Source organism: Varanus komodoensis, unplaced genomic scaffold, assembly GCF_004798865.1.
Source record: "Varanus komodoensis strain SLA01 unplaced genomic scaffold, ASM479886v1 scaffold82, whole genome shotgun sequence".
In the NCBI taxonomy this organism is placed as follows: domain Eukaryota; kingdom Metazoa; phylum Chordata; class Lepidosauria; order Squamata; family Varanidae; genus Varanus; species Varanus komodoensis.
In genome coordinates this window covers 977983-1000766 of record NW_025336508.1, presented here as the reverse complement: position 1 = coordinate 1000766, position 22784 = coordinate 977983, and the positions used below count along the sequence as shown (strand labels likewise).

Sequence of the window (22784 nt, the reverse complement as noted above, 5' to 3'; positions counted from 1 at the left end):
CGAATCTCTGGCTGGCAAGGAGATGAGTCCTGCATCAAGCTTTCCCTTTCCACCACACAGTCTGATCAATGCACCCCTTTTCCCCCCACCTCATAATCTTCCCAGGTTTACCGCTAGCTGAGTTAATGCATGGAGAATCTTCACCTCGGCTCACCTGGAGGGGCTGCTCAGAGGAGACCCATGCAAACGTTTCATTCCAGTTCGATTGTCATCAGAATTTATAAAGATCCCCAGATTTGTCCATATTTGGGATTGAAAGAATTTGGGACTAGCGGGGAATGGCCAAATGTGAGAGAAACTGGAATCGATTCTTCTAACCAGGCCCGGAGTCTCCCGTGCTTATTCCTAAAAGTCTGGGGTTGAATCCTGCGTTTTCATGTTTCCTTTGATACTGAGTTATGCTGTGCCCTGTTTCTCTGGGCTTTTTCTGACGGGGTCCTCATTTTTAAGAACTCTCTGGCAGGCACATAAACAACCAAGCGAACATACCTCATTCTAGGAATGTCATGAATTTTGGCTGGTGCAAATCGGTGAGGTTCTCTTTGGTTCATTTTTTATCAGCATTCATCAAAGTGAGAGGGAAAGAGTTTAAGATTTGAAAAACTCTGATGCAGGAGGAAGTGTAAGGGCAGATTCTTCCTCCCCTTGTTCAGAGTATTTGTGCCTCATGGGACCCGGGCTGATGACTGGGGGCTGAAGCTAAGACCACGAGGTCACAGGCTGTGGGTCACCTAATGGGGCAAAAGCTTGGCAAAATGGGAAAAGAGCATGGCTTTTAGCAAAGGATCTTTCTCTGCTTCTAGCAGGGCCGTGATAAATTGTGAAAGGCCATTTCTCGGTCATTCCACCCTCCTCAAAATCAGCTTCAGGTGTATTGCAAAGGTGGGCCAAAACTTTTGGTGGGACAGAGGCAGTGAATCAGAGTGGCTGGTGATTTCCTCCCCCCCGCCCCCAAAGCCCTATTTTGAGGTACTTATTGAATCTAGGGGGATTCAAAATAGCCACCCTCTTTTGCAAAAAGCAAAACGCTTTTGTATGACTTGTTTTAGTCACAGTCATTGTATGCAACCCTGATATGTTGGGGCAGGTGGAGTTAAATGCATTTTCAACCGTGACGAAGGGAGATTTAGACACACCTAGAAACATAGAAAGAGAGTGAGTCAGAAGGGGTCCCCTGGCCCATCTAGTCCGACCCCCGGCTCCAGCCAGCTCCACTCATGTAATCTCCAACAGGTGGTTGTCCTCGAAGGCTCTCACTGATGGGACCTCACCCACCTCCCTTGGAAGCCCATTCCGTATCCCAGGGTTCCTAACCATCAGGAAGTACTTCCTGACATCCAGCCTGAAGCCTGGTTCCCTGAGCTTTGCCCCATTGGAACGGATCCTGCCCTCCTCTGCAGGGAAGAACAGCTCATGGCCCTCCTCTACAGGACATCCCCTCACATACCTGTAAGTCGCTCAAAGATCCCCTCAGAGTCTCCTCTTCTCCAGACTGAAAAGATCCAGCTCACCCAACCTCATCTCATATGTCATCTCCCCTAATCCTTGTGACCCTGCATGGAACTGATTCCAACCTTGCTATGTCCCTCTTGTAATGTGGAGCCCAGAACTGGACGCAGGATTCCAGCTGTGGGCACACCAGAGTCTTACAGAATGGCCTCAGCCTCTCTCTCTCAAGCTGGAAGCCACGCTTCTGGCTATGCAACCACGGGTGGCGCTCGCCCTCTTGGCCACCGCATCACACGGCTGGCTCACGTTCAGCCTGCAGTCAACCAGCACCCCGAGGTCCCTTTCACAAGCGCTGCTCTCCAGCCACTTGTCCCCTAACCTGCACTTATGACACCCATTCCCATGCCCCAAGTGCAAGACCTTGCACTTATCCACACTGAACGCCATCCTGTTGTCTCCTGCCCACTTCCACAGTCTGTCCAGATCCATCTGGATCTGGAGTACGGCTCCTCAGCTGTGGCCACTGCCCCCATTTTTGTATTATCTGTGCCTCTGATCAGCAGACTGGTTATCTGCTCCTCCAAGCCATTGATAAAAAGGCTGAACAGAATCATTCCCAGAAATGAGCCACAGGGGACTCCGCTCATCCCCGGCTCCCATCCTGGTGAATCCCCAGAGTTAGTCAACTTCTGCTTTCAGTCCATCAGCTGTGCCCTCATCCCTTGGACAGGGCATTGATCTATCCTGAAGCTCATCCATTTCTCAACCAGGATACCATGCGGGAGCTTGTGAAAGGCCATGCCAAGATCCAAGTAAGCCGTTTGCATGGCTTCCAAGCTCCCTTCCCTATCCAGGGTTTCTAGAGCTTTCCCTGTTCTGAGCTTTTCCATCGTCTTTCCCAGAATGGACGTAATACCAATGGGCCTGTAATTCTCCTTGTCTCCTCCGCTACCCTTTCTGAAGATCGAAACCACTGACCCCACCCTCCAGGTGTGTGTGTGTGTGTGTGTGTGTGTGCGCGCGCGTGCATGCGCAAGTATAATACCTATCACTCAGTGTTGTGCCCTTGTTCCCTGCTTATGCGCTTTGTGGATTCATTTATGCCTTCCATTTTTCTTCTGAGCCTTTTAAGGAATGGAGGGACAGACAGGTGGATGGACAGGTGGACAGGGAAGATCCAGAAGTGCTGGTGGTTTCCTCTGGTAGGTGAGAGACCTGAAGATGCTTTGAGCACTCTCGATCTGGCTCCTCAGCCAGAGGCGGGAGAGGCGCTTCCCCGGGACCTCGCTTTCGGGGCTGTGTGCCTACCGGGGCTGCCGCGGGTCTCCAGCTGCCCCGGCCTGCTGGTGCCCAGAGCGAAACGCAGAAGGGCAGAGTGGTCCAGGCCTGCATCCCTTCCAAGAGCCCCACCTAGGGAAGGGGGCGGCCGGAGGGAGCGGGGAGTGCCTGCGGCCAGAGCACCCTTCCTGCAGCGCCAGCATGGGGTTACACGCCTCCGGGGGGGCAGCCTTGAGGAACCCGCCGCATCCCAAGGCAAGACCTGCCTTGACTTTTTCCCCACGGAGGTGAAGTGCTCTGGTCTGCCAGCACCACAAGCGTTCTCTGATAATGAGCCGCATTCAGGCAGCGCACCGGAAGGACAGGGAGGAAACGGGATCCTGCGGAAGTTGCACACGGCGGCTCCGTTCCCCTTGTCTCAGCGCGCTGTGATGGAAAATTAAATCCCTGCATGAACTTTTTTTTTTGTCAAGAAGCACTTATTTTAAGTACTTCAAATACACAAGGAGTGCCTGACAAATGCTTGTTATATTTCTGATCGTGCGCCTGTCGGCTACCATGCGATGTGCCAGAACACGGCTCTTTGCGGGATTGTGTGTGCTCGCTTAGCGATACCAAAATAAGGCTTGGCTGTCATGCTGGAAGAAATGATGGTGATTATTATTTTTATGGCACTGCTATTTATGTAGAGCCTACGGACACGCGCGCTACCTGGCGGGGTTTCACAGCAGGCGTGGACAGGTGCTTCACGCAAGGCTTTTGCACGTGTCTGGCAAACGCCAGGCATGCCTCAGAAGGGGCCGAGTGGCCGCGTGGTGCGCCGGGGAGGCGGCCAGGGGTCTATGCTGGGGTGGGAAGGCAAACGCCTGAGTACACTTCAGTGCGAAGGTGGCCCCTCTCTAGAGAGACAAGAGGAGTGTGGTCCCTTTCTCCTGGGCCTGGCTGCCTCTTCCAGGACCTTCGGAACATAAGAGCAACCGTGCTGGATCAGGCCAAGGGGCTTCCGGTCCGGTCCTCCGTTCACTCCAGAACCCCAGAAAGCTCTGAGCCGGTGCCTGCAGGGCTGAGCTGAGACCGCCTGTCTTCCTGCATCTGCAGCCATGTCTCTCCCAGACCCCATCCCTTCACAGAGCACTAGAAAGAACGCAAGGGGCAAGTCTCCGGACTGGGACAAGAGTGGCCACGTGTCTCCTTTTACAGAGGACAGTCCTCCAGCGGAGGGGCTCCCCACTCCGAGGCTGGTACTAAGGTAAAGGACCATCACAAAGGCGACCTTGATTCCGCCCAGCAGCCGTGGGGCCCGGGTGGCCAACGGGCCCGCTTGCTCACAGCCTTCCTCACAGTGGTGGGCAGGGCTGTATTTCTACATAAACCATAACCTCTGGGCTATCGGGTGGGATAACAAATTAACAAACAAATATTTTCTGCACTTGCATCATGACATAGGCATGAGCGCTTGCAAATAAGGCGCAGACGGCTCCTCCGTTGGCCTCCTTTCGGATGACGCGCTTCACCTGTTTGGGCAAACCTTAAGCGGCCGCCTGGAACCTGCGAAGGTCTGCAGCCTGGGGGGAGCAGAGCTATGCTTTGCTCCTCCACCCCAGATATTTTTGGGGGGTGAATAGCCATTCTAATTTGCAATGTGACAGACAATGACAGCCTCTGTTTAAAAAATGGCATTTTCACACAGAGGGTCTGAGAGGCGAACTGGTCGGGGTGCTGGTCGACTGCAGGCTGAACGTGAACCAGCCGTGTGATGCAGTGGCTGAGAGGGCGAACGCCACCCTTGGTTGCATAGCCAGAAGTGTGGCTTTTAGATTGAGAGAGGTGTTACTGCCACTCTGCACGACTCTGGTGCACCCGCAACTGGAGTATTGTGCTCAGTTCTGGGTCCCTCATTACAGGAAGGATATAGCCAGGTTGGTGGCCGGTTTGCAGGGAAAGCCGTATGAGGCGAGACTGAGGGAACTGGGCCTCTTCAGCCTGGAGAGGAGGAGACTCAGAGGGGATCTGTTGGTGACATACAGGTATGTGAGGGGGTATCACACGGAGGTGGGCAGAGACCTGTTCTCCCCTGCAGAGGAAGGCAGGACGCGCTCCAACGGAGCAAAGCTCAGGGAGCCAAGGTTCCCTTTGGATGCCAGGAAGCACTTCCTGACAGTCAGGACCCCCAGGGTGTGGAATGGGCTCCCACGAGGTGGTTGAGGCCCCATCGGTGCGGGTGTTCGAAGATAGGCTGGACATGCACATGGTGGGCATGTCATGAGCAGAGCCGCCTGGAGCCGGAGGTCAGACTAGATGGCCCAAGAGACCCCTTCTGACTCGCTCTGTTTCTATGTTTCTATCAAGAGGAGCATGTTAGAATTAGGACCCTCCAAAAATTCAGTGAATTCCGGAAGGCATTATTCGGCGGAGTCCCCAAAAGTCTGCCAGCTCAGGACTTGCTCTGACCATGCGAGGATGTTTAGGATCATAATTACCTACAATTATTTATGTGGTTCTGAAAAAACAGTCTGCATAAGTGGCAGAACCGCTAAAGATTAAATTAAAGAACTCTGTCGTATGGGCTGCAGCTCGAGATTTTCCTTTGCTCTACTTCTCAGTTTCAGTTTCAGTTCTTTCGCAGCCAGTGACAAAGAGGCGAGCGGTCTGCGGCTGCTGTGCTGTGCAGAGCTGGGTCAGCCGCTTCTTGCCAAAGGGTAAAATAAACAGATAAATGATCTGAAAACATGTCTGCCCTGAGTTACCCTCTACTCTTTTGAAGCACTCCTTGTGTTTGCAGACAGCGCGGCCATTGTCTCCTTCTGTTTCTTGAGCGCTTGATGTCCGAGGATGAAAACAGTCCGAGAGGAATGGGGCGATTGCGCTGCACACAACGGCTCGTGGCTGGCTGGGCTCGGAGGGCGCGACTCAGGCCTCCCTTCCCATTTCCCAGATTGTGCAGCTTGGCACGGTTCCTGCCCAGGATCTCGGGGCAGAAGAATCAGCCCAGCAACCAACTAAAACAAAAACAAAAATCCCATCGCTTCCCACCGTTAGTTTGAATTAGACCGGAATTAGTCTTTATATAGGAACCCATTCCAAAGTTTCCCCTTGATTGTCCAGCTGGAAGGAAATCTACAGGTCAGGAATAAGCCGGAGGCAGGGGGACCCTCAAGGAGGAATTAACAAACCCGCCATGAAATTAGGGGTGTGTGCGGAATCTGCGGGGGGTGGGGGTATCCCACCCAGAGTCCAGTCTCCTTTGCAGCAGCCCCACCAGTATTCAGAAGGTGCCTCCCAGGAAAGCCCCCCCCCCCCACGACTCCTGCACAAGCAGCGTCCCTCATCCGCACCGGGGCTGCCTTTGAAAACAGTCCAGAAACGTCAATGGATCCAAACAAGGCAGCAAGACTCTTGATGGCGACTGGCTCACAAGAACAACTAGGCCAGGTGAAGGCTTTTTATTCTTCCAATATGTCAATAGTTTTGACCTTTTTAAACTCGGTTTTTATTTATTCCATTTTATTCTGTGCCACTTTTACACTCCCCTCTGAATCACAGTACCGGTTTGCGTGGTACTCGGGGCTCGATTCCCGGCGAGTGACAGCATCCGATGAATCACATGGAGATTCCGTGATGAGAAGCTGAGCGATCCCAAAATGCCAACAAGTCGAACCTGTCCCCGACGGAAATTGGGGGTTAGCGTATCATCTCTCCGGAATGCTGCTCTCATTGGAGATCAAATGTTTGCCAATACTCAACATTCACTGAATTTTCCAAAGCACTCAAGCTCCCATAATGCACCACTCGTAAATCTCAGGGATGATGGATTTCATGTTCCAAAGTCAGTGCCCCACAGATGTTGGTGTGCTCCCCAGGAGCCTGGTCTCAGGGCCACAGCAAAGGGAACCGGAGTCCAGGAAGCCAGATGTGCTGGATTCTCACCCCCATAGCAAATTCTTCCACATCACGAGCTGAATATCTGGGAGCAGGGAAATGAGAGCAGAGGCTGACTTTTTGGGAAAACGGGAACGCAGGCAGCCACAGGTTTTGCTTCCGAGGGGGCGGCTGCTGCGACTCACGGGGATTCGTCGACTAAACGCATTTATACGTGCTTGGTTCAGTTTGCCATCACCGAGGGCATCAGAGAGTTGCTGAGTATGTCATTTGTAGAGTTGCGGCATGCCGGGTCAAGGGGTCCCAACCTGCGTGTTCTGGCTTGAATCCTAAATGCTCCACACGTTGGCACAGGACCTCGGGCCCCAGGGCTCGTGCTTAAAGTCTCAGACTGTGTGCCGACGGTGTTCCTGCTTCTTGGAGGATAGGGTCCGCCACCTGAGCCTTTCCCAGGGACGAGGGAACGCTGGGAGTCAGGGGGCTTCTGCCTCAGCAGGCTGACGTTGTGCTGTTGTCTTGGATGGCCTGCAGCATCACAGTCTTCTTTTAATATTTTAGCCCTCCTGCGCATTCAAGGATTTTACCCGGTTTCTGTAAACCATCCTGGAAGCTCTGCTGAAGTTGGCTTGCAGATCTTTCAAATAAAATAGGTAAAACATAGACTGCCCAAAGCACTTCACAGTCACTGGGTCTTCACAACAGCCCTGCAACAACATTGCCGTTCTGCAGAAGGAGAGCTGCAGCTGAGATCCGAGTTGCCTAAGCCCACGTGCAATGCGATCCTGCCATGACTACTCAAAAGAAATTCCTGCTGTGTCCAGTAGGTAATACTGCCCATTAAAATATTTAGGGTTGCAGACCTGGTTGATGACCAAGAGGAGATCTGGATGGGAATCCCTGGCTCACCACTCTCACCAGGTAAGAAAAATCCATTCAGTTCATTCTTGACCGGGATTCACCCAGTTAGAAATGTCTGGACCAAACAAAAACTCAGATGGGATTCATGGACAAAGTCCCTACATTTCCAGCCTTCAACATGATTTCTGCCCCCCCCCCCAAAAAAAGTATTCAACAGTATGTTCCTATTGTAAAATTCTGCATGAAAAAATGGTAAATTTTGAAAAATGCACTTTAATCAAAGGCAGAAGTTTGTGCAAATTTAAAGATGGGCGCGACAGATGCATATGTTTAGGGATATATGCGTGAAAATGCAAAGATTCCATAAAAATGGGGAACAACAGGGCCCTAAATCTGACACAGGCTCGATTTGGATCGAGCATCAACATGCGGAACTTCAGTGAATCCACATTTTGGAGATGTGCCCATTCCAGGCACCGACGCCAGATGTACTCGGACCCAACGCGGCGATCCTAACCATGCCGAGAAGTTCTGCAAATATGACTGGCCAAAGTCCCCCAGCCGCCCGTGATGCCAAGGGAGCGCCTCCTGCTTCCGGTTCCAACGGTGTCGCCCGCGCCGCCCCTTCCTTTGCAGCCGTCCAGCCTCCCCAGCTGTGGGCCACGCGGGGCGCCGGTCCAGCTTAGTGCGACGAGCGAGCGAGCGAGCGTCAGGCCAAGGCCGCTTGTCGAGGGCCTCAGGCAGGGAGAGGGGAGGCCGGGCGCGTGCCGGCCGCGCACAGCCGAGATGCGGGAAGGCAGGGTCCAGCAGTGCCCGCCCCATGCCAAGCCGGTGTTGTGGGTCAGGTGCCAAGCCACCCGACTGCCTGCCCCCTGCCTCTTTGCCCGCCTGCATCTCCGCAGGTAGCAGCTGACCACTGGCCGGTTCCCAAGTCCGTGTCGTGAGAAGAGGAAGGCTCCTAATCCGCACAGACAAGCGGCACACTCGCCTCCAGCAGTGGCATTTTTAGCAAGGATACTTGACTCTCCAAACGCGCTTCCTCCCCCGCCGCCAAGGAACTGCCTTGTGGCCTGGCGGCTTCTTTGCTTGATCCTCACTTCTGCTCCCGTTGCGCTTTTCCCACCGCCCGTCTCTCCTTGAGAGCTTCTTCCTGCAAGTACCGACGGGCATTTTGTGAGCAGTTCTGCCCCCGTGAGCCAGGCTGTCTTGCCGCACTGAAAGGAAGGAGCAGCTGTTGCAAGAGGGACGACTGACACCGGGGGTATGGGAACGCACTTCCAGGCCACACACCCCACACCGACTTCGGAGGGGCCTCTGGACATGGTGGGCACGCTTCCCCGGCTAGCGGCCACTGGGCAGGTGTGAAGCGGGCAGGTATGCGGCTGACAGGAAAAAGAAGTCGGGAAGCCCCCTGAGTGGGACAGTATGAATTGTGTCCTGCAAGAGCCGGGGGTTGGACTCGATGGCCTTCATGGCCCCTTCCAACTCTGCTATTCCATGATTCTAGGATTCTAGCATAGACCTGCCCCTCACTGGATTTTTAAAGCCATTTAAGTGGTGGCTGATCCCACCAGGGTGCCCGGTGCGTTCTCCCCTCCATCTGTCCCAGATCGTCTGCCCACCATCGCGCATGGCTGGCCTTGAATTCCAACGGGAAGTTGAGAGAGGGAATGGGCTTCGCTCCAGCGTCCCTGCCAAAGAGCAGGCGTCAGGATTATCAGAGAAACAGTCAGAAGGGGCCTCCCGGGCCATCTAGTCTGACCCCCAGCTCCAGCTGGCTCCGCTCATGACATGCCAGCCACGTGCATGTCCAGCCCGTCCTTGAACACCCGCACCGAGGGGCCCCGACCACCTCCCGTGGAAGCCCATTCACAGAATGGTAGAGTTGGAAGCTGGAAAGCCAACAGGGAAAATGTGAATCGTGAGTTAGGTGCCATTTCCATGCAATTTTATTTAAAAATACCTTTATTCTTACCAACATATATTTAATATCGTCTTTGCTGCCTTTATGGAAAATAATCCCAGTTCGAGGATGACGGGGGGGCTCGTGCCACGAGACGGGGGCTGAGGAGCCCATGCCAGCGGAGAGCGTTGCAGGTTCTCCGAGGAGTGGCGGCCTGGATCCTTACCTTGGCATCCCACGTTTCGTGATATTCCTTACTTGTCCTTTTTCTCAGTTAAGAAGCCCCACAAAGCGTCACCTCTCCTCCCAGAGGGTCGCTGCAGCCCCTTGCCCCTTTCGACCAGCCTTCTGCACAGCCCTCCCAGTTTGGCGACATCCTTGGCGAGGGCGGTGCTGGGCGTGCACATGGTGCGCCTGCACCAGGGATACCCGAGAGGCATCGTGAAATTGGCGGTTGCAAGCCTGACCCCAAACCCGAAATATTCCTTTTTCCCAGCTGGCCCACACTGTAGGAAACAGAAACATAGAAACAGCGCGAGTCAGAAGGGACCTCCCGGGCCATCTAGTCTGACCCCCGGCTCCAGCCGGCTCCGCTCACGACATGACCGCCATGTGGACATCCAGCCTGTCCTTGAACCCCCGCACCGATGGGGCCTCAACGACCTCTCGTGGAAGCCCATTCCACACCCTCAGGGTCCTAACTGTCAGGAAGTGCTTCCTGGCATCCAAAGGGAACCTTGGCTCCCTGAGCTTTGCTCTGTTGGAGTGTGTCCTGCCTCCGTCTGCAGGGGAGAACAGGTCTCTCCCCACCTCCATGTGACATCCCCTCCCATACCTGTATGTCGCCAACAGACCCCCTCTGAGTCTCCTCTCCTCCAGGCTGAAGAGACCCAGTTCCCTCAGTCTCGCCTCATGCGGCTTCCCCTGCAAACCGGCCACCAACCTTGTGGCCCTGCGCTGCACTGACTCCAACCTGGCTATATCCTTCCTGTAATGAGGGGCCCAAACCTGAGCACGATATTCACGGAGCTGCCCTCCACAGCCCCAAAGCCCTTTTCACGTTGCTCGCTGCTGTTCAGACTCCAGCAAGGAGCTTGTGGCGCCGAGCTGAGAAGTCTGTGTGTGCCAGGGCCAGCCGAAAGTGTGGTGCGGTGCTCTCTGGGGAGCCACATGCCTGTTTCCGAAGCACACGCAGCCCTGGGTTGCTCAGGAGCGGCTGAAACAGCTGTTCCGCCCCCCCCCCCCCCCCCAGGCAATCTGTCCATCTTGCCTGCACTGTCCGCTCGGGCTGGAAGCTGCCCTGCAAGGATTCAGGGGTGGCCAGTGCAGAGGAAGGAAGCAGCCATGCAGACGGTGATGGTGATGGCTCTGCCGAACAGCTGAAGCCCCCTGGGCACTTGGCCACAGAAAAACATGCCATTAGTTGGCCAAAGTATTTGACCCTCATCTTCAGTATCTGGCCTTCCAAAGAGCAGTCAGGCTGATCTCCTCCAGAACTGACTGGCTTGCTCTCTCTTCAATAAAAACAATGCAGTAAAAGTAATAAAATAAGATAAGAGCTTATCAAAAGCAACATTACAGTTAAATGCCATCAAAAATAGGGAAGGGTGGAGTGAGTTCACGGCGATGCAGATGGAGAGATCATCGCTCTCATCTAACTGCCAAGGGGGGACCCAGCCGGGCCTGCTTTCTTCCATCGCTCGGGACGGGCCGCTTCGGGGCCCCCATCCGTCCTTCTGTAAACTGGACTTGGATTGGGCATCCCTTCAAATGGAGGACTCTTTCAATAAAGAACTGTCCTCTGCAACACAGGGCACCTGGGCACACTCCGGAAAGGTGTTGCTTTCGCACGGCCACCTTTCCGCCAGAGGTGCCAGGCCTGAACCCGGGAGCTGCCCGGGAGCGGCTTGCCCTTGGCTGACCCACTGGGCCCTTCCCGCTGTCGTTGCGCAAGTCCGTTGTGTCTGCCTGGATCGCCTCCCCTGTGCCGGGACGATCCTCTCCACCTTCCCTTGGGAGAGGACGGAAGGCACGCGGCTTCGCTCGGAACGGAGCCGGAATGACTTCCGTGCTACGCTGTGACGGCTTCTTCAGCACAGCGACTCTGCTTCTCTTCCTGCAAATGAGCCCAAGCCCTCTCCTGGTGTCAGGCCAGGGCCCGGGGGCCCCGCGAGGCAAATGCGGTGCAGCCCAAGTTGCGCTCCGGGCGAGCCATGAGGCCTGGCTTGCCCTTGGCCTGGTCCTTGCTACGAGTCTGGAGCAGAGAGGGATGGCTGGACGCTGGGCTGGGGAGCAGCCAAGGCCTGGATTTCCTCTGGTGATCAGCATGCAGGGCGTGGCTTTCCTCCCACAGGGGTGACAGAACCACAGGTATCCCTTGCTTAATGTGGCTTTGATTAATGTGGGCTTTGATTAACCCGGTAAAATTAATTGCAACAGTCCCTTGATATATGCCGCAGAGCTTTAATTAACCTGTCTTTTAAAACTTGCCACAAACAGTCGTGGGTACCATGACGTCATTTCTCCCACCCAGCCGTGATGCCAACGTTAGGATTCCAAATAACGATGGCGCTGTTTGTATTACAAACTCCAATTATTTGTTGTAAGTTTTAGAACTTGTTGACCATGTCACAGAATCAGAGCACCAGGCCATCAAGTGAAAAAAGGAAAGGGAAAGTCATATCCTTAGATACAAAACCTGATATAATTAAAAGATGTAAAAGTGGTGAAAGCAAAAGCGACTTTGGCTTTAATGAGTCAACAATGCGGACAATTTTAACCAAAGCTGATGAGTATTGTGAGAAGGTGAAACGTTCACTTTGCAATCATTTGTCCTTCTTCTTAAAACAGTTCCACATGATGAACTGTTAATACAGTAGTCGCTTATGAACGAATTGTCATTTGTACCATTGATTATTAGATTTGATTGATGCGGTTTTGATCTACGTGGCAATATTGTGCGATCAATTAACAGCTTTAATTAAGAGACACTTGTGCTCCAATGGCCTGCCCCACAGGGCTGGAGAAATCCACGCGCACATGGCTGATGTCGTACGACGGGAGAGCTCCAGCGGCACCCTTGACCTTTGGTAGCCAAAGGACAAAATGACGTGACCCTTTGAGTGGGTGCAAAGTGCTGCCACGTGCTTTGAGAAAAGAAAGCACATTTTGGCACGATGTAGTAAAGCCACTCGCTGCAGGGAGCATAATGAGAACCAGCAGCTTGGATGGCTTTCAGAGAGGTTTAGAACAGCATTCTCAGAGAAGGGGAAACGTCTCAGTTGCTATTAGTCATTACTGTCGAGGGGAGCCTGCCTCTTTTGAAGCAGGGTTGCCGTGGGTACGAGGGGTGGTGGGACAGGGAGAAGAGGCATTTCCTTCCTGCCCTGGTTGTGGATTTTCCGGAAGCAGCCGCTCAGGCACTGCGTGGAAGAGGATCCTGGGCTGCATGGCCTGAACCTCAGAAGCGCCGTGCCAGAGGAGCCCGAAGGCCTCTCCTCACGGGGGTTAACCAGCCGTGCCTTGGGAGGCGAGCAGAGAGAACGGGAATACAAAAGCATCCCTGTAGCCTTGTGTTAAATGCTCAAAACAGAGGCGTGGTACCTCAGGCCCAAGCACTACCTGTAGCCCACCTGGGCCCTGATCTGGGCCCCCTCCCCTGGCCCCATTCCCCTCTCTCCCACCCAGCCCATGGGGGCCTCACGGCACTTGGGATGCCCACCCTTTCCTCCCATCGGGAAGAAGAGTGAGGGGCTGCGAAGAGCCAGCTTTCCTCTTCCCTGGCAAGGAAGGCGGGCCCTCCATTTACTCTCCCGCAAGACCAGAGACATGCGCTCCTACCGCCAGCCACAGGAAGGAAGTCATGGAGAAGCCGCACGTGTGTGCATTGTTGTTGGAATCCGTTGCAAGCCACCTTGGTGCTCATTTGGTTGAAAGACAGGTAATGCCCGGCGTGCCTGTGCTGTCCCTAATTCGCAGTCCCGAGCAGCGGTTCCAGGACAGGGGCTCCCTCCTCAGCATCCGTGTGTGGAAAGAGGGGACCTGCACTGAGCCAGCGGCTCTGGAAGCGCCTCCTGGGGGTTTCTCACTTCAGTCCTCTTGCCAGGTCCCCACAGCCTTTTTATTATTACCATTATCATTATCATTATCATTATCATTATTATAACATTTCTATGCCGCCCCTTGCTGAAGCCTCGGGGCGGCTTACAACACAATAAAATACATTGAAATACAATAGAACATAATAAATTACATTAAATACAAAAATACAAAAAATACACTGAGTTACAAGCATAATAATATAAAATTAAAATTATCAGTATAAAATAAGTAAATAAATAATATAGGAGGAGAAAAGAGAAGGAAGAAGTTGCAGGATACCTCCTTCTGCACCGGGAATTGTGCTGCTGCTCAGTACCAGCCTCAAGTTCTTTGGTTTGATAGATTTCTGATCAAATACAGATTTGGAGATTTGGTCTTTCTGATTTTCTTTGCTTGAAGCTACTTGCGATTTCAGGGCCGCCCAGGGTAAGCTATCTGCATGAACCTGTGACCAGTCTCAGCCGGCTGCCGGGGTTGCACACACAGCGCCAGAGTGTTCCTTCGGTTGTTTGCAGAGCGCGCCACTCCACCTGGGTTCAGCTTCTTGGGAAATAGGTTGCAAACCGTCTTTGTGCAGTCACAGGTGAAGCTGCGAACACACCTGTGCAGGCAAGCAGCGTGCACAACGGTGCGGCCGAAAGAGGCACTGGTTGAAACAGCAGCTACTCGACAGGCTGGCGAGACCGAGAAAGCCCTGTGGCTGTTCCGCCCCTTCCCCTGCAGCGATTCTCCATGAGCGCCAACGTTAAAGCTGCATCTTCTCCTTCTGCCAAACTCAGGCTGCACCTGTTGGCAAACACTGGGCCTCTGGGAAAGCTGGTCGCCAGAAGGAGATCAATTGGGAGCAATTGGATCAATCCCAGACAGGCGGACTTTGGGGACACTCGGAGCAAGAATATACAGGGGGTGCTGGGTCAGAACAGAGGCTTAGCCCGTCTTCACGGTGGCCCGCCCGGAGTCTGTGGGGCGCCAGAGGACACGGGGACAATGTGCCTTGGTGCCCTGCGGCTGCTGCCCGTGCCAGAGAGAACACGGAGCTGGTGGGACTAGCGGCCTTATCGGAGCCCTGCAAAGAGGTCCAGCCCGGTGGCAGGGCAGGCTGCGGGCCGGTGGAGCCGAGACAGGCGCTGGGGCCCGCCTGCAGCAGCATCATTCCCAAGTGGATGGCGAGCGCCCCACATGGGAGACTTCGCTTCAGCCAGCATTTCGGACGAAGCAAGGGCTGAGCTGCAGTTGCGCTGGCCTACAATGTCCATCATTCCCAGCCAGCATGACCAAATGCTGCCAGACAGCTATGCCCTGGAGCTCCTCCTGTTGTAAAAAAAACTGGGGGGGGGGTGCAATACCCCCTCCCTCACAAGGCCCAAAGGAGCTTGCCTGGACCACTGGGGTGGGGTGGGCTGATGCCAAAGTTAATGGAGTTGGGCCAAAAATACACAAAATGCCAGTAGCCCAAACCTCACACTGCAAGTAACCGAGTGTTTTTTAGAATGGGGCAAAAGCTTCACAAAAGCCGGGAAGCCACCAGACCCAGACGGACGGCTGGAAGGGCCCAAGGAAGGAGCGCAACCTGCCGGCCTCGGAGGTTCTGCACCTTGCTGAGAAGGAAGCGGGCTGCATTCCCAGGAGAGGCACCGTGCAACTCTACCCTGACCGTGAAAACGGAGATGTGTCCTTTCGCAAGGGGGCTTTGTGTAACTGGCCAACCAGCCCGCGAACCCTTTGTTCCCTAGTCCAAATGCCCTGCATTACCGAGGAGGAAATTACAGCAGGTAATCTGCAAAGCAAACATTGGGGATCGGGGAAAGCCAATCCCTCGCCATACTGGAAAAGCAGTGTTTCTGCTTTTTGTCCCAACCCGACACCGGCCCTGGAGTTTTGTAACCACAGCTTTGGACGGCGAACAAACCGACGGAGCCAGTTCATCGGCGCAGGGAAGTTCTGCATGGGGATCTGTGAAGAAACCTGCAGCCCCGTCAAGGGCCCATTAGCAGCGTCCCCGTCTGGTGACCCTCGGGCGCAGAAAGAGCACGCCAAGGGCTGCGGCACAGGACGCCCACGCCAGCGGTGACGGGTTCGCCGGGTGGCTTTGCAGAAGCACCCCGCTCCAGGGCTGCCCGGACTGCGCAAGCAGGGCCTGCAAGCCACCCATGGTCCAAAAGCACCCCGTGGGTTTGCGGGGCTTTGTTCGCCATTCCACCCACACTCGCTCGGTTGGGGCCACAGGTGGCTCGGCCAGTGAGGGGCAGTCCTGCAAGAGCAGGAGGAAAGTGCGCAGCCGGCTGCCCGACGCAGCAGCATGCCCTCCACCGGCCGGCTGGGAGAAGCAGCCACTTCATGTCTGGAATATTTGTTTATCTGTTTATGTGTTGTATTTATACACCAGTAAGTACAACAAAACCCCTACGTGGTTTAAGCTTACAAGAGCTGAGCAGGGCTGCCCAGGACAAGTTGTGAAGAATCCATCGACGGGGCTGCTGTACATCAGCGCTGACTCGAAGGCATGTAACAACAACACCTGGTTTGTGCAGAAATAGATATGGATATTGAGTTGCACCCATTGCATGCGGCTGGTGCCAACGGGTGGGGATTTTAATTCACGTTCACTCTGGTAAGACTTTCCCCAGATCAACCAAGTTCTTCCTGTACATGAGAGACAGTACATGACATTCCAACAATCCAGTTGTGGGACCAACAGAAGAGATGTATTTGCTCACTCCTGCCCTGCTAAAAGGGGCTTTTAGTACCAGCGCCAGCTGTTCCAGCAATTCCTATGGGGAGCGACTGGAAGAACTGGGCATGGAGGAGAGAAGGCCAAGGGGTGAGAGGAGAGCATGTGTTACGCCCTTGGAAGGCTGTCATGGAGAGGGTGGGTCATTCTTGGCCCTCCCAGAATGTGGGACACAATCAGAGGCTCAAGGTTATAGGAAGTCGGGCTCCAGCTGAACATCCGGAAGATGGGGAAGATGGCTTAGCCTGAAGTCCTTCACCGAGTCCCGGTGGTCTTCCTGGCCCCTGAAAGCTCAGCGGTTCTGTGACGGTGTGGGTCTGTCATGACATACAGACCTGCAGGGCAGATACAGCAAGCGGTCATGTGCCCTCGGAAATCTGCTCCGAGAGAAAATGGACATTTATTTTCATACGTGACGCGTTAATGCCCGACTCCTTTTTCTGCTTGCTGCATATTCTTTGTCAGTATATTTGCTAAAAGCTCCTGGTTGAAATAGAGTCTGTCTGTTCCTTGGCTCCTCAAGTAGGTAATTTTCTTCACTCGACAGCTTGTCCAATGTTCTCCGGTGCCAAAAGAGGAGGAAGGCTGGCTTTTTTCTGCCGCCGTTGCTGCTGTTCCAACAATCTGGCACATTTGTTCATCTCACTGCCATGACGAGGAGATGGCGCACACTTCCACATTTTCCCTTTTGGTTCCCAACCAACCTTCTCCAGTCCATGGGGTTTAGTGGGGGGCGGGGGGTACGTGAGACACTTGCATGGCTTCCCCTCCCCACCCACACAGGGCCGTTTCATCTGAGGGATGAGAACCGAAGCCCCCAAACCGAACGCCATGGATCGTGGCCTGCCTGGTTCTTGGCAGCCTGCGCTGATGCTGCAGTTCCAAACAAGCAGTGATAGCTGGAAGTTAAACAAGGGATGAGTCAAACAGAGCGGATCCCTTCTGTACGAATTGTTTTAATATTTTCTTCTGTGCATTCTCACTCGTTTTGCATCATCTGAGGTGGTTTCGTGAGGAGATGGACAAAGACCTCCCTCCTAAGGGTTCTGTGAGGTTTCCCCACAGCTTTTCCAGCTTCTCTTTGAAGGAACGTGCTGCTTGATTAAAATACCAAGAATCTGGAATGCGTTGGAGCACTTCCCGTGCCTCTTCTGCCCGCTCATGCAATGAGGGCACCCCATGGCACTGCCCGGGGGCAGCCGAGGAGGCTTCCTCGCCTCCCAGAGCCCCTGCCCTGCTTTGTGGGCGGCATCGGAATTAAATAAAGAAATAAAGCCGAGAAGCTCAGGTGGACACGCCAGGTGAAAAGGCAGTGTGGGGAAGCAGGCGGCCATGGCCGGAAGGGGATCCCACCTGTCCACCGTGATCTCCAGCTTTTGAGCACTTCTGAGCACTCTCCGGGATCGTTCCAAAGAGGAGACTTCCCGTCATGAAACACCCACTTTCCAGAGGGCCAACGGGCGAGGTCCAAGAGGCGACAAAAACAGTAACTTGCCTGAGGTGGGAGAGGGAACGCTGGGCTCCAAACCGCAAACTGCGGCTTGTGCTTCTCAACCTGGCTAGATCCCTCTTGTAATGAGAGGCCCAGAACTGAGCGCAATACTCCAGCTGCAGGAGTTGTGCAGAGTGGCAGTAACACCTCTCTCGATCAAGAAACCATGAATCAGGCTATGCAGCCAAGGGTGGCGTTCGGCCTCTCGGCCACCGCGTCACATGGCTGGCTCATGTTCGGCCTGCAGTCGACCGGCACCCCGAGGTCCCTTCCAGAAGTGCTGCTCTCCAGCCACTGGTCCCCCATCCTGCACTTGTGACCCGCATTCCTGTGGCCCAAGCGCAAGACCTGGCACTGATCCACATCGAACGCCATCCTGCTGCCCCCCGCCCACTGCAGAGCCAGGAGAAGCCAATCGTGTGAGATCTGGACGCTCACATCCTTGACAGAGACGCCGCAGCCCATCCTCTGGGCACCGAACAGAGGGAATGAGCAGAGACGGCCTTGAGGAAGCCCTTGGGGCGGGGGGGGGGGCACACCGAGGGGATGCTGAGCTCCCAAGCCATGCAAGGCTGCGTAAACCAGAGCTAGAACTCTGGGTCCAGAACAGAGTCTGGAGCCAAGGCGGGCGAGAAAAGCCCGTATTTCCTGGTCCAATCTCATTGCCCCGCTCTGCACCCAGACCTGCTGGCTGTGGACAGCTAGGCCAAGCCGCACTGCTTGGGAATGATGGGAGCTGTCGTCCCACACAACTTGAGGTCCCGGGCTGGGGCTAGCCCATTCCTGGTGTTCTTCAAGGCCACGAACAGGGGACGTGTGTGTCCCTTTTGCACTGCGGGCCGGTGCAGCAAGCCACCCGGAGGATCCCGCTTGCAGCCTGATTGCCCAATGCGGCTCTGTTTTTCCATGTCTTTGACCTTGACAAGTCCAGCTAGGAACCGATAGCCGCGGCTGCATTCGCCGCCCAAGCAGGAGATGGCGTGCCGTCTTCGTATCAGGCCATCTTCTGTTTGTGCCGGATGCAAACATGACACACAACTCATCAGGCAGGCCTTAACAGCTGTACAGAATTTCTCCGGGTTGCCTAATGAGGATTTCTCTGTAACCTGGAAGCTGGAAACACACGCGGTTCCTGATCGGGTAAAGCAACAGCAGCAGCCCCGGCAGCTCGCCTCTTCCTGCCGTCAGCCTCCCCTGCGTGCCTGTGCCTGGGCTTGCCTCTGCCCCGCAACGCCAACCCCCTCTAGTTGCCGAAAGCCCCCTTAAATCGCCGGCCTGCCTTGTCCCAGCCAAACCTTCTCTGAACCTCCTGGTCTCACCTTGCTCGCCCCTTTTGTCATCCCACCCACACGGTTCACTGGCCAAGCTCTAACCCGAGAACCTCGGCGTGCGGCTTCCGCTGACCCTTCACCTTGTGGATGAGCGAGTGGAGAAGGGACATTTGCGCTGCAAATGAGCCTTCTGGGCTGGCCAGCTTTCATATTGCATGACCAATCCCAGCCTTCTGGCCTTGCGTGAGGACACCCCGCGAACCTCCTCCTGCACCTGGTAAATCTCTGGGCGGGAGAAATGCCTGCACAGCACAGCTGTTACCGGCCCAGAGCGCTTGAAGCTCAGCCACGCTGACATTTGGCCCATCCCTTCGCCGCTGGCCGCCCCATGTGCTCCCAGGAGCTCCTCCGAGCCTGAAACCAGTCCTGCCGGGCTGCACGAAGCTGGCTTGGAGCTTTTGAATGTTTGGCCATGGCAGTCTCTCAGCAGGGAAGGGACTACGTGCCCTGTGGCCTCTTGAAATGCAGGGCTATGTAATTTTTTTAATTTTGTTTTTATTTTTGGATTTACATCCTGCCTTTTTCCTACAAAGGGCTCAAGGCAGCTTACATCTCCTCTTCCATCTTATCCCCACAACAACCACCCTGTGAGGTAGGTTGGGCCGAGAGTCTGTGACTGGCCCAAAGCCACCCAGTTGGCTGAGCGGGGACTCGAACCCGCATCGTCTGAGTCCCAGTCCCATGCCCTTAACCACAACACCACACTGGCTCTCAACCCACATGGGGCTGTTCCCATGATCCCCAGCCAGGCAGAGGTCTTTGGCTGGCCACGGGCACCGGTTTGGGGCAGTGTGGCCTACGAAATGCAGAGCATGGGGAGGCACCACAAGCTGGAGCAGACGCATGGCCTGGAGGTATATGCAGAGCGAAAAGATGGTGGTGGCCCAGAGAAGGGAGCTCCGTGGCCTCCCTGCCCTGGGGCGTTTTAGTTCCCCATTCCAAACACGGGGATGAACTGGATCCTGACCGAAGCCGAGGCTCAGGAACTGCAGAAAGACCACCTCCGCCAGTTGTCCTACCCCAGCGGGTGCAGCCTCTCCAACCGGGCTTCGACACAGCACAAAGCACAGACCGGGCGGCCAGAAAGGGGCCCAGGCCCGGTCCAGGGGTTGGTCTCTCCACCCCGGGACTGCCCGAGCTGACCGGGGGTCCCGAGGGCCTTTCCCATCCTTTCGCGCCATCCTCGCCGGAACCCAGGACCGCGTGACGATCCGCGCATGCCACCTGCGGACCGCGCGGCGCTTTCCCCCTTCAGGGCCAAATCCCGTCTCCTCGGCTCGTGCACTTCCAGGCGGCTGCCTGGGGCAGAGCTGCTTGGCCTCAGCAAAGGGGCGCCTCACTTGCCTTCGGCCCACCTGCTTCCGCGCAGGGATTGCGCTCATCATACACACGTGCGACATTTTTCAGCTGTGCCGCTCCAGGTGCTCCAGGTGCCTTTTAAGTCAATTAGAAATATTTTAATCCCACAAAAAGTCTTCAATTGACCCATCTAATTAATTGCAGGTTGTTGCCCGGACACAGAGGACTAACACCCCTGGGAATTGCTCTAGACCAGGCGCGGATGTGGACATGCGTGCAGCTTCTGAGCAGAAGCCGGGACCATTTGTCGCTCGCTCGCTCGTTCCGTTTTTCTTCTGTCCAACAGCCAACGCTCCCCGACTGCATTATGGGGAACTGTCTTGCAGACGGGCCCCCACAAACCCGATCTGAAAAGCCGTCCAAGCCAGAAGCCACGATGGCACCGTGTGGGGCATGACACCCGAGGTGTGTGCTGTGCTGTGTGCAGAGGAGGCATTTTTTTCGGAGAAATTTCAAGCAGGCACAGGCCCGCAGCACGCAGGATTCGGCCTCCCAACCTGGTATCTTCTGGATGTGCCAGGACCAGGACTCCCATCACCCCACCCCGGCCATGCTGTGGGCTGAGGTGGTGGGCACTGTGGTCTTGGCACTTCCGGAGGCGGGGCGGTGTGGGGCGGCTGCTTCCAGTCTCTCGTGTCTGGGGAGGAGCCCCGCTTATGTCTCGAAGCCCCGGGGCAGGGAAGCCGCTGCCTGGCTGGTAGGTCCCAGGCGTCGCACTGGTCCCATCCCAGCCCCTCGCAGCGGGTTTTCTGGCATCCTCCCCTCCTCTGGCAGCGGACATTCGCCATCCCCATGCCTTACATGGTCAAAACTGCCTTCAGGGAAACAGAGGAATTTGGCATCCTGACGTCAGCCTGCAGCCAGTGCTTTGGGTAAAGTCCAGGAGGAGGAGGTCCATAGGGGCTGGGGAGAGGAAGCCCAGGAGCAGAAGCTCCAGCAGAAGTTTCACTTTTTCTTCCGGGCGCTGTTCCGGAGCCCCCTCCCCACGGTTCGGCGTGCCCCGAGTGCTCCCGTGGCGCGAAGGGAACAAAGCCGGGTAAGGTGCCCCACTGGAAGGTGTGAGGGGAGATGGGGCAGGCCGGAGAAGCGACAGGAAGAAGGGCCGGGAAGCCTGGGAGCAGCAGCGCGTGATTCAGGAGAGATGCAAGAGAAACGTGGGGTGGGGGGGGGGGGGGGAATTCGAGGAAGAGGGGAAAGATAAGGAGGCCTGGGAAGCAGAGAGGGGCTGAGGTGGAGCAGGGGGGATGAATGGGGATGAGGAGGGGTCTTGCCAAGCGTGCGCTTTGGCAGTGCCTTCAACCACTGCTGGGCACACAGAAATCCACGGAAAGACAGCTCCCTGCCCCAAGGGCCTTGCAGTCTACACACGCAGCCAGCTGGGCAAGGTGGAGGGAAGGAAGAAGCGGGGGAATGGGAGGACATGTGGCCACACAAGCTTGGCTTCACTCCCTGTCCCGAAACTTTACTCCCGATGGGGACAAGGGCCGGGCATCAAGGGAGTGTGGCGCCAGCGTTGCGCAGCAGCACACGTGTGGGAGCGTGGCCGGGGTGTGGTGCGAGGGAGCCCCGCGGAGGGCCCTCCTGGGCAGAGCCGGCGGGGCAGGGGGCAGAAACGCTGGAGCATGTGTGCGCGAAGGAGGCAAGTTTGGAGCCGGAAGGAAAATCGAGCATGGCGGGGCACGAAAAAATAAAGGGCGCAAGCAGCAGACGGGGGGGTTGGATGGCAGGGAGGGGGGGCAGGCACGAGAGAGAGGCATGCTGCTGAATAGCCTCCGAGCGAGCCCTTCCGCGGCAGCCGCCACTGCCCACTGGGCAAGCTGTGGCAACGACCACGACCCCCGGGCGGGGAGGCACCCCAAAAAAGAGGCGCCGCACGAATCCAGAACCGCTCGTGCCCTCCAGCCTTTCCTGACTCCCGGGCGCAGAACGCTTCTTGGGCTGGCCTCCCCGCCTGGCGCGCGGGGCGCACGGGGCAGGCTGGGCGGGAGCCCAGGGGACGCGGCTCCCGGCCCGCTTGGTACCGCTGGCTGCCACGATGGCCAGCCCACCTAGCAGGGTTGTCGTGAGGAGCATGCGAGTCATCTCGGGCCGCCGGACGGAGGGGCGGGCAGGTGACAGGATGCACATGTCGGGGATCGCTGCAAGAACGCGCGGGCGCTCCGTTCGCCCCCGCCGGCGGGGAAAGCCTGGCTCCGGGGCGCAGCGCTGCTCGGGGAGAAGCCCGCGCGGAGGGGGCGAGGCGGCAGCCCGCCCCGCGCCCGCCGGCCTTCCCGGGCGGAGCGAAGGGCGGGCGGCCCGCCCGCGGAGGCGTCCCCGTCCGCCCGGCTGCCTCCTCCCGGCTCCGCCTCCGCCGCCGCCGCCACCTCCTCCTCCTCCGCCGCCGCCGCCGCCCGAGGCTCCTGC

General features: G+C 56.0%; 1 protein-coding gene across 1 annotated transcript in view; it reads left to right on the top strand.

The window, feature by feature from the left end:
• The first annotated feature begins 21309 nt into the window (after positions 1 to 21309).
• Positions 21310 to 22784, top strand: part of LOC123036804 (LIM domain containing preferred translocation partner in lipoma) — a 221842-nt gene continuing 220367 nt past the window's right edge. Inside the window, exon 1 of the mRNA XM_044456248.1 lies at positions 21310 to 21417. The gene's annotated coding sequence lies outside the window, so the exon portion shown is untranslated. The remainder of the gene's footprint in view (positions 21418 to 22784) is intronic.